Source organism: Peromyscus californicus, unplaced genomic scaffold, assembly GCF_007827085.1.
Source record: "Peromyscus californicus insignis strain IS unplaced genomic scaffold, ASM782708v3 Scaffold_1__1_contigs__length_55948999, whole genome shotgun sequence".
NCBI lineage: Eukaryota > Metazoa > Chordata > Mammalia > Rodentia > Cricetidae > Peromyscus > Peromyscus californicus.
The window spans coordinates 55,745,561-55,757,362 of NW_026294492.1; the positions used below are offsets into that span (position 1 = coordinate 55,745,561).

At 39.9% G+C, this 11,802-nt stretch overlaps 1 long non-coding RNA gene across 1 annotated transcript; it reads left to right on the forward strand.

Annotated features, from left to right (window-relative positions):
- Positions 1–3,983: 3,983 nt before the first annotated feature.
- LOC128116048 (uncharacterized) lies at positions 3,984–11,520 on the forward strand. Its single transcript, XR_008220364.1, has 2 exons — positions 3,984–9,005; positions 11,404–11,520. It is a non-coding gene; the product is annotated as an uncharacterized LOC128116048 (long non-coding RNA).
- Positions 11,521–11,802: the final 282 nt, after the last annotated feature.

Here is an 11,802-nt window from a genome sequence, read left to right on the forward strand (position 1 = left end):
CAGGTCCTGTGCACGCGGCCGCAGTCCCTGTGAGTTTATATATGCGTCAGTCCTGTGCAGGTCCTGTGCACGCGGCCGCAGTCCCTGTGAGTTTATATATGAGTCAGTCCTGTGCAGGTCCTGTGCACGCTGCCATAGTCTCTCTGGGTTTATATATGAGTCAGTCCTGTGCAGGTCCTGTGCACGCGGCCGCAGTCCCTGTGAGTTTATATATGAGTCAGTCCTGTGCAGGTCCTGTGCATGCTGCCATAGTCTCTCTGGGTTTATATATGAGTCAGTCCTGTTCCAACAGGAAGGCACCATTTCCCTGCTCTCATCCATCCTCTCTGGCTACTACAGTCTTTCCTCCTCCTCTTCCGCTTTGTTCCCTGAGCCCTGTGGGAGGGGTTTGATGAGGACATCTCATCTAGAACTGAGTGTTCCAAAGACTGTCACTCTCTGCACACCGTCCAGTTGGGCTCCACCTTTTTAAAAAGTACCTTTTATTATTTAAAACGACTTTAAATTTAGATATATTTTAGCATATTCTTCCCACCCCCCAAGTCCTTCCATATCCTTTACCCCCCCCCACACATCCAACTTTGAGTTCTTTCATGAAAAACAAACAAAACCCCATAAAACAAAGCCCCCAAAACCAAGAAAACTAAATAAAACACCACCCCAAAAGAAAACAAAAATAAAAAACAAAACCCACCAAACTATAACCAAATAAAAGCATACAGAAAATTGTGGAGTACATTATATGTTGGTCTCCTGAACATGAGGCCTGGCCTGGAGTGGTTGATGTACCCATTGTCACTCCATTGGAGAAAACTGGTTTCCTTCTCTTAGCAGGTATAAATGACAGTTCAGTTGTTAACCTTTCACTCTAGTGGCCAGGTTTTCACTCATTCATTCATTTTTACATTTTTAAAAATAAAACAAAATAAAATATAATGAGATAAAATAAAAACTGTCACATCAAAGTTGGACATAACAAAGAAAAAGAGCCCAAGAGAAGGCACAAGAACTGGAGACCAGACATTAGCACCCTGAGGAATCCATAAAAACACTAAACTAGGAGCACAGGAGACCCTGGTGTAGACCTGTGCAGGCCCTGTGCATGCTGCTTCCATCTCTGTGAGTTCACATGAGCTTTGCTCATGTTGGTTTAGAGAACCTTGTTTTCTTGGTGTCCTCCATCCCTTCCGGTTCTTACATTCTTTCTGCTTCCTCTTCTACAGGATTACCTGAGCTCTGAGGGGAGGGATTTGATGGAGACATCCTATGTTGGGTTGAATGTTCCAAGGTCTCTTACTCAAAGACCCTGGAACATAGGGATCAAAGGCCCTGCCTTTCTTAACACCTTTGGAATTAGTGTTCACCACATGAACTGCAAGGACCAACATCCACATCAGGTCATGAACAAGCTGATTATCTGTTTTCCTAAGGATTCAGTGAGAATCAGTATCCATGTTGTTGCGTCATTGTTGCCGACTTCCCAGAACCTCTTACCTACAGAAGTGTATACTGTGCCAGATTCATTATTTTTTCCTTTTCTTTTTTTTTCCTTTTTTTAATTTTAGAGTTTTTTTAATGATTTTTTTTAGATTTATTTATTTATTATGTGTGCAGCATGTATGACTGCAGGCCAGAAGAGGGCACCTGATCTCATTACAGATGGTTGTGAGCCACCATGTGGTTGCTGGGAATTGAACTCGGGACCTCTGGAAGAGCAGTCAGTGTTCTTAACCTCTGAGCCATCTCTCCAGCCCCATTTTCCCCATTTCTTAGTCAATAGCTTTTGCAGGGAAATTTTGGTCTCATGGAAACATGGAACAAATGTACAGAAAATTACCTCAGGTTCCGCCTGCCCTAAAACAGTTTTTCTTAGTAGAAATGTGCACCAGTTGACACTTTTGTTATACCAATGAGTTGTTAATGATACATAAACCAAAGTTGTTTTGAATGTAAATTAAACAGTTCTATTCTGAACTATTTGTGTGGCTCAGACTTCCAAATGTAGAGAATGGAAGGCAGTGAAAAGCAATACACCCTTTTTCCGTGGAGGTCATCCTCATGTGCTGTTCACATGTAACTAGCACACAGCACACAACTGTTCTTCCTTACTGAAACGGTGTCACTCCATGGCCTGTTACTTGTCTTGCTTTCAAACAAAACCACTTCACCTTAGGATTATCCTGGACAGTGCCTCTGCTTTCTCCACCACACTGCATCCTTTTTTCCAGGACGCCAATCTTGAACTTCCTCACTGAGAAGAAGGGAGGACAGTGAAGGCAGGGTGGGTTTTTCTGGCATCCTGTATATGAGGTTGCATTTGAACAGCCATGTCTTCCACCTGATTCTGCTTCTTACCAAGCAGGCTTGTGCTTTGGGCTTTCAATAACTACAACTAATGAAATGCTAAGAAATCTCTTATAATATTTAAATTTTATGCATATTTATTTGCATTGACTCTGTACGCTGTTTTCTTATATGGTCCAATGATTTTATATTTTCCTGGCGCTGTCTGTTTGTGATTCTGAGTTCTATGATAACCTTATAATACTTACTCATCATTTGTTTGTTCACAACCCTTTATTCTTAAAACTGAGTATGTGAGAATGAACTGACATCACATCATATACAGCATACATGGAAGTCTCTCTACCTCTTGGTCCCTAAAACTAAATAGGGGAATTGTGAGGTAATTCCTTTAGAATACCACATAAATGGAGGGGGGCGAGAGGGGGGAGGAGGGGTGGTGGTGGTGGTGTGTGTGTACATGAGTGCAGTTCCCACAGAGACCAGAAGAGGGCTCCAGATTCCTTGGAACTGGAGTTATTGGTATTAGGTTATGAGTCACTGTGATGGGTGATGGGAACTGAACTCAGGTTCTTTGCAAAAGTACAGTATGTTTTGCTGTTAGGCCAACTCTAGCCCCATCATTCAGAAATTTTAAGAAAGGAATTGAAGATAGTAAACCACATTGGTCACTATGTTTAGGTGTTCCTAGAAAAATAAGCCCTTAAGCAAATAAGTATTTTTCTGTTTTGTTGTTTCTAAAATTGATCTTATTATTGTGTACATATTAATTATATAAAATGAATACATAATTATCATTTATATGCAATCATTATTTATATGCAATGCAACCCCTTTATTTCCCTGTTACACTCGCTCCATCTAAAATATGTCCCCTTACACTTCCTTAACCTTCCTCCTCCTCCTCCTCTTTCATATCTTTTCTAGACCCCGTTTATGCGATGTGTGTTCTTTGTATTGTGGAGAGTTTATTTAGAGAGTCTATTTATTTAAAGAGTCTGTTTCTTTAACTTGATGATACACAGACAGTTGCAAGAATTTTCTGGAGAATTTTATAATTTATTTATTGTAGTTTTTGTGGATGAATATCTTGCATTATTTATGCATATCATGTTTTCGTTATCCATTCATATGTTGGTAGTCATCTAGTCTCATTCCATAAATTGTCTGTTGTGGTACAGTTGATACACACACACAAACTCACACACATATATATGATTCAGTATAGTAGGTTCACTTTGATAAATATGCACACCCAGGAATGATACAATTGGTATGTCTATGTTAAATTTTCATTCAGAACCATCATTATAGCATCCACAGTAAATGGGATGTCTTACATTACAATGAGCATTGCATATGTGTTCTTTTTTTCCACTTTCATCCCAGCATTTTTTTAAAAAAATAGATTTGGTGAAAATGCAATTGTTAAAAAGACACTTAAAGCTGGAATTCTGGGGCAATCTAAATATTATTCATCACCAAAAATAAGGATCATTTGTCCCCTTCTGTGTTTACAATTTTTTTTAAATTTTACTAGTGTGATAAATGGATCTGGGGAACCAAGAAAATGACCACCCAATCTACAGTATTTGAGCCAGGCTGCAAGTCCTGCTGAGAATTTATTCTAATGCAAATAAATGGTTGCCATGCTTTACTCTGAGGGGTGAGAGCTTGGCCTCATATTACTTACTACATAGCTGGTTATCCAAGTGGTCCACTTGATAAGCAGAATGCACTTGGGAATACCGAGTGTAACCTTGCCTACATATTTGTATTTCATTATATGTATGTTGGCGTTTGAAGATACTGTCTCAGATATGGTGGCAGTGAAAAATTATTTTTAGAATGCAGAAAACGAAACTGTGCCGCTCATCTTCTACCACACACAGGCTCCGCATAAACGGGTCACGGATGTCAAAATGAACCCTGATACTCTGACAAAGCCAAAGGACATGGGAGAGAAAATACTCCCACATCTAAGCACAGGTAAGGGTTTTCTGAATAGGACTCTCAGCTAATAGGAAATGAGACTAAAAATTAACAAAAAGGAACTCATGAAATTAAGACTTTTCATTAAAGGAAAAGAAAATATCATTTAAATGGTAGCACAGAGAATGTGAGAAAGTCACTGGTGCAGCAGTGACATGGAGCTAGTGTTTAATTAATTTCCTTCTGAGCTGCACTGTAGGAAGGAATTAGTACAGCACACAGTACACAGTAGCTGGTCAGAAGACTGTGGCTGCAAGGGTCATGGCCCTTTAAGATTATGCTACTAGTAACTGCTTTGTAAATGTTTCTGTTTATCCAAATAGATCTCTTCAGCTGTCAGCCTTGGTCAGAGGTTCTTCTTTCTGTAGTAGGCAGCAGTAAATGCACAGCCTGGAAACTTCAAATGCTGAAGTAACCATGAACGCTGAAGTCCTAAATGGGGCATGAAGTCCAGCCACTCACCATAGATTTAGGGAGCATACAGAAATAGGTCCTGCATATCATGACTGAGGATGAGGGGACCTGCTGTGAAATGCTGTCTTTTGGACATGACATAGCCATAGTTCACTCACAGGAGGTATGATCACCTACAGCTTCAGATAAACATCTTCAGTACTAACCTAGAATATATCTATCTATCCTGAACCAGAGAGCTGGAAGAAAAAGCTCACTGTACCTTTGTCTTTGGAAAGAAAATTAAAAAGGAAGCTAGAAATTGACCATTGGTATTATTTATCAGTTCCCCCTTTCTTTACCTGTCTGCCTCCCAGGGAAGACTGTAATTCCTAGTCTCACAAATTAATGAGTTTATTGAAGTTAATTAACAGGGATATAAGTGAGGGATTACTTTCAGGAATATGAGTAACTCATATGCAGTAGCATCACAAAGGCTCATATTAAAATGGGTGACTCATGAAAACTAGAAACCTGAGTGTCTCTCCAAGACTCATCTCTCCGCCTGTCCTACTCACTACCTATGTAACATTGGGAGGGGAAGGGCCTTGTTAATCTTGTAAGTTTCAGCTTTCCCAGCCATGGTCTAATGCCCAAGTCTTGCCAACCTCCTCTGTCTTTCCATAGAACTTTCTGACCCTTCATGAAACAGTCTTACCCAGGGAAGAGCATACAAGTTGGATATCCAATATCATACATGCTAGCTATATAGAATGATCAGTTTGCAGTTAGCAAAATACAACTGCATGCATATACACATGCATGTAACAATAATTAATGAAAAGAGATGTCATAAATTAGACAAGGATTAAGGAAGAATGTAAGGAGGATCTGAAAATATGAAAGGGAAGAGAAAATAATGTAATTTTCTCAAAAATAACAGAAAAAAATTCATGTGAAAGAAGGGAAAATTGTTACACAACACTCCACCCCTTCTTTCAAACGTTAGTTGTTTCCACAAAATCACATTCTACCACGGAGCTCTGCAAAGGTACTAAAGTCACAGGCCAGTTCTGACATCCCTGGTGAAGCCACCTTTTTACGTTTCACCTCTTCTGTAAGCACAGCTCCATCGTGGCCCGTGAATTGGCCCTAAAGCTTTGCATCTCTCCTTCCTTCATCATCTCCCAGTACATGATATTTGTGAGAGCTCTGCTTGTGATAACCAAGCATCCCCATGCTTCCTTTGAGCCAGTCCATCAGGAAATGATTCCTCTCAGATTTCCTTAGCTTGTGTAGCCTTTATTTCAAGGAGATCTGAGTAAGTACACGACTCACCTTCCCACTTCTCTAGCACTCAGATTGATCCCATCAATAGTTTACCGCCTCATGAGCCGAGCTGTGACGGGAAATTTCCTTGATCTTTTGAAAGTCTTTCCAACTCAAGCAGTTGAGAGACATTGGACGCCCTGACCAAGACAGTATCCTTCCCTTTGCAGGCCATTTTAAGGCTCTGAAATGCAAGTTCAAACCTAGATTTTCCTTTTCTCTGTATAAAATGTTCAACCTAAGTGACAGGTACCTTCTATCACCTTTATTCCAAATAGAGAATTATAATTGTGTGGCAGTGTGTAGATTTTAGGACTAAGACATTTTTAACAAATACTGCATTTTTATATATGATCTTGATTTTTTTTTATCTTCCTCAAACTTTGTTTTATGATTAAATCTATTTTCTGGCTCTGTCCACATATTTCCATTTTCATTGAGAAAACTCTACAGATTTTACCTCACAACAAACATTTATTTAGTCAGAAAGAGGTTTTGGGAACATGACAGAGAACTAATTGTACCAACCCATTGTAACCATTTCCTCTAAATTACATTTGTCACATAAGGAAACAAAGATGAGCAGTTTTTTTAATTGTTTGTTTGTTTTTTGCATCTCTGTATGCTTCAAGAGGAGACAGGGACAAATTGTTGACAGCAACCTGGGTTTCTCACACTTCAAATTTTTCCAAGTATTTAAATGACTTAAAAAGTACTCCTGTACTTTTTAATACAATATTTTTAAATGTGTTGCTCTGAATTACATCTGATAACTTTTGATTAATATGATGGTATGTATTTTCCTGTGCAAACTGAAATGAATTGGTTTGACAGTATGTCAGAACACATCAGAAAACACTTAATTTTAAACCTCCTCTGGTATTTATCTTAATTTGTTGCTACAAATCTGTCTGGGATAAGGGTTCTGACTGAAGTACCATGTTTTCTAAAACAGTTCCGATTTCCAAAAGTTTATATTAGTAGTAGAGCGTAAGCCTTAGTTTTTTATTTGAACTCCGTGGTGAACTGTTTCTTATCACATTACAAACAATAGGAAAAGTGAGCTCAATTTGTCATAAAGAATTTTAATCTGTACATGACATTCTTAAAGAGCCAATGCTATTTTAAGCAGGACCCAGAAGTATAGACTCTCCAGTGTCCTTCCCTGAAGGAGCTTGCACCTGCAGAACTACATCTCCTTTTCATTCCCAGTCATTCCTGCTAACTAGTTCTGGCCTTCAGGAAAGTCATTTAAATAACCGTGGTTTCAAGCATTTTCATTCATAACAGGAAATTTCCAGCTCCTGTTGCTTTGAGACAGTCACTGTGCTAATGTTCTGATTTCTATTGCTCTTGTTGGACTACTTTTCTTGAAAAGGGAATGCTAAAAGAAGATAAATTTACAACGGAAAACAGTTTCTTACATTCAGATGTTTAAGCCAGTGGAGGAAAAGAAGATCCTTCAATGCTGTTGCTCTGGGTTTTTCATCAGCACTGTTTCCCTTAAACCACGTGAGCACTGGTAAGACAAGGAAAACAGCACAGCTTGCTGGTAAACCCTTGGATCTCCCGTTTATTGTTTAGGCTATTTGATTTGGATCCATGTACAAAAGAATAAACAACAATGAAATCCCAACTTCCAGACCCAACACCTGAAACCTCATCCCGTTTCCAGCCCTGTTTCCTCTTGATTTTGTTTACTTTTTTAAAATGCCAGGTTAATCGCTAATTTTTATTTTTATTATTTTTAATTCTGTACAGTGTATGTATGTGGGTATGTTCACACGAGTGAAAGTGAGGCCAGAGAGGCCAGAGGCAATGGATTTTCGGGAGTGGGCAGAAGTCACAGGCAGTTTTGAACTGTTTGGGGAACGGATCTTGGGTCCTCTATACTCCATACAGAGTAATCCATCTTAACCTTGGAGGCATCTGTTCAGCCCCTGCTTTCAACCTTATTAAAATTGCCCATCAGGTCCAGCACAGTAGCAGACACCTATAATCTCAGGCACTCAGGGAGCTGAAGAAGATGACTGTAAATTCCAAGTTAGTGCCAGCTGCAAATCTCTGGGACTTCGAGGCCACTTGGTTTACATAGAGATTTCTGTGAGTTTAGAGGGCGGCCCTGTCTAGGTATAAAAATCCAGGGGCTATGTAGAGAGACCCTGCCTCAAATGATAGTTGATAGATAGATAGATAGATAGATAGATAGATAGATAGATAAATGGATAAATAGATGATAGATGACAAATGATAAATGAAAAAGTTAAATAAACGTGGACATAAATTTAATTAATTTGGAACAAAACAAACAAGGAACAGCAGTGCTGGTGATCTGGCCTACAGTCCTAAGCATCACCCTCGCCCTCAGGGCCTGAAGCCCTAGGCCCCATCCTCTCAGTTTTGCATAAACTGGTGTGCTGGCCCATGCCTATAATCACAGCACTCAGGAGCTGGAAAGAGGAAAACCAGCCCTACGCCCTCCCTACACACCGCGGGTTGGTAAGTGGCCCCGACACTGGATGCGTGCTCTGCTGTACCAAGTCCAGTGTTCCTATGCTCCCCTCCCAGACACACCCCGAAGAAACTTTATTCAGGGTGACCCAGAGCCCACACAAGCCCAGATACAAAAAAATTAACAATGATGATATTCTTTTTTGTTGTTATTGCTGGCAGTTTCTGTTCTTAAGTACCTCCAAGAAGTATGCTTTCTTTGATCAGAATACCTTAAAGATAATCAAGTATTTTTCAGTCAAAATAGGGAAACTAGCACATGTAAAATTTTCACCACTGTCTTTGTTTCGTCTAAGAAGCTCCTCAGACATAACTCTGAAATACTAAAATGGATAACAAAAGCTTGTGAACAGCCTGTTTGCACTCCCACCTGTTGTGACTCTGTCTTTCACAGTCACTGAACGATCTTACACCTTGGTGAATTGTAGAAAACCTGAGAGAAAGCCAGAATGCTCATCTGTACATGGAAGTAACAGGTCACTGCCTATACATTGTTGCTTTCTGATTTGCTTATATTTTTATGTGTGCATGGATGTGAGCTGTGTGTGTGTGTGTGTGTGTGTGTGTGTGTGTGTGTGTGTGTGTGTGTTGTGAGACAGGGTGTAGTTTTTGTTTTATTTGTTCGTTTGTTTGTTTTTTTACCCATTGTGGGCCCGCCACTCAGCTCTCAAATAAATACACAGGGGCTGATTCTTACTTTTGATGCCCAGCCTTAGCTTGGCTTGCTTCTAGCCAGCTTTTCTAACAAATTATCCCATTTCTCTTTAACTGTTTTGCTTCTGGGCTTTTTGCCTTTCTTTATTCTATGTATCTTTCTTTCCTTCTTACTCTGTGGCTGACTGTGTGGCTAGGTGGCTGGCCCCTGGCGCTCTCCTCTCCTTCTCCTTTTCTCGATCCTCCTCTTCTCTCGAGCCTAGATTTCTCCTATTTATTCTCTCGGCCTGGCCGTCCCACCTATCCCTCTACTGCATAACTACTGGTCATTCAGCTCTTTATTGGACCAGTTAGGTGTTTTAGACAGGCACAGTAACACAGCTTTCCAGAGTTAAACAAATGCAACACATCTTTGCATCATTAAACAAATATTCCACAGCGTAAATGAATGTAACGCATCTTAAACTAATACTCCACAACAATAGGGCAGGCACGTGTGATATGTGAGGTGGGGGCAGGTGGCATCCAAACTTGGTGTTGGGTGAGAGGCAACAGTAACTCCATGCCATGATTCAGGTCTTGTTTTATGTATTGATTCATTTGTTCACTGTTTATTTGAATTCTTATACATCACCTGGAATTCCAGCATTCAATCTCATTAATTAATTTTTAGAAAATAAAAGCCAGGTCTGGAGAGAGGGCTCAGAGGTTAAGAGCACTGGCGGCTTTCCCAGAGGTCCTAAGTTCAATTCCCAGCAACCACATGGTGGCTCACAACCATCTGAATGAAATCTGGTGCCCTCTTCTGGCCTGCATTGCAGGCATACATGCAGGCAGATGTAGCTAGAGTTTTCCTGCCTGGCCCACAGTCAGGACAAATCTCTCTCACCTGCCAGTCCCACAGCCGCTCAAACCCAACCAAGTAAACACAGAGACTTATATTGGTTACAAACTGTATGGCCATGGCAGGCTTCTTGCTAACTGTTCTTACAGCTTAAATTAATCCATTTCCATTAATCTATACCTTGCCTCGTGGCTTACCGGCATCTTCACATGCTGTTTGTCATCGTGGCGGCTGGCAGTGTCTCTCTGACTCAGCCTTCCACTTCCCAGCTTTATTCTCCTCCTTGTCCCACCTACACTTCCTGCCTAGCCAATGGCCAATCAGTGTTTTATTTATTGACTAATTAGCAACACATTTGCCATACAGAACATCCCACAGCAGGAAGAATACATAATAAAAAAATAAATAGAAAATAAAAGCCATCATGAAGAAGGTGCAACAAATTCCTCATACCATATTGAGCATTGCCAGTGAAATGACACCTTTTTAGTGAGACAAAGTCTAGATATGCAGGCCAGGCTGATTTTCAAGTCTTTGTATCTTTCGCTGTTCTCATATTCATAATCATACAGCTTCATGCTCTTGAGAGCTTGGATTTAAAGGCATGGTCTTCCATGAAACCATGTATTTCTTTAATATATGAAACTTTCAGTAAAATTACAAAAGTTTACATATCATAAATTTGTGGAGGGAAAATTTCAGTTTATGTAACTTGCATATTAATTTTCAGATTTGACTGACAAAGTATTGGAAATTTAAGCATCCAACTGCACACTACCAAAGAAACAACAGTATTTTCAGCCTGTGTATAGTAAGCTTTTTCTCTGGTTATTTATTGTTCTTGTAACTGGAGTTAGTTGGTAGTAGTTAGTGAATTTATTAAACAAAACCAGCAATGTTGATAAACGTCTGTTGGTACACAATTACTTCTTACAGCATACATTTTTCTCTGTATGTTACTATTTTGTGTTAAAACTCTACCTACAGAACACTCAGCATGACAGTATGTGAAATATGTACGCTTTTCATAAGCAATAATAATGGAGGAAGATGCAAGTGTGCCTCAGTGGGAGATATATGCCTTTGTATATATGTAGTCTTGATTAGAATCCTCAGTACATATATAAATGATATAGATTGATGGATAGATAGATGATAGACAGAGAGACAGACATGGTGACCTACTGAATTTATTATCTTTCTGTCACTGTGACCAAGTATCAGACAGAAACAAATTAAGGATTGAAGTACTTGTTTCAAAATTAAATCCAAAGATTGTGATTTCAACGGATTTTGTTAATGGTTGCTAGGCCCTGAAACAATGAGAACAACATTATGGTGACCGTTCGTTCTCTCTGTTTCATACTATGGTTCAGGATGTGAGCTTTCAGCCTCCTGTTCCCGCCGCCATGCCTGCCTGCTGCCCTCACTCCGACATACCGGACTCGAAGCCTCTGTAACTACAAGCCAAAATAAACAATTCCTTCTATGTGTTGCCTTGGTCATGGTGTTTTATCACAGCAACAGAAAAGTAACTGATATGAGAGGTCACTAGACCTTTAGTCACCATTCTCTTCCCTGAAAACCTCAGACGTGTGCATTAAACCCACTGCAGCTCTGTCTCTGTATCTGTCTCTCCCTCCCTCCCTCCCTCCCTCCCATCCTCTCTCTGTCTCTGTCTCTCTCTCTCACACACACACACACCAGGAATCGCTGCCTCATCTTTCTTTTTAAAAATATTCCCAAACTTGCTGAAGAATCATCCTAATATGTCA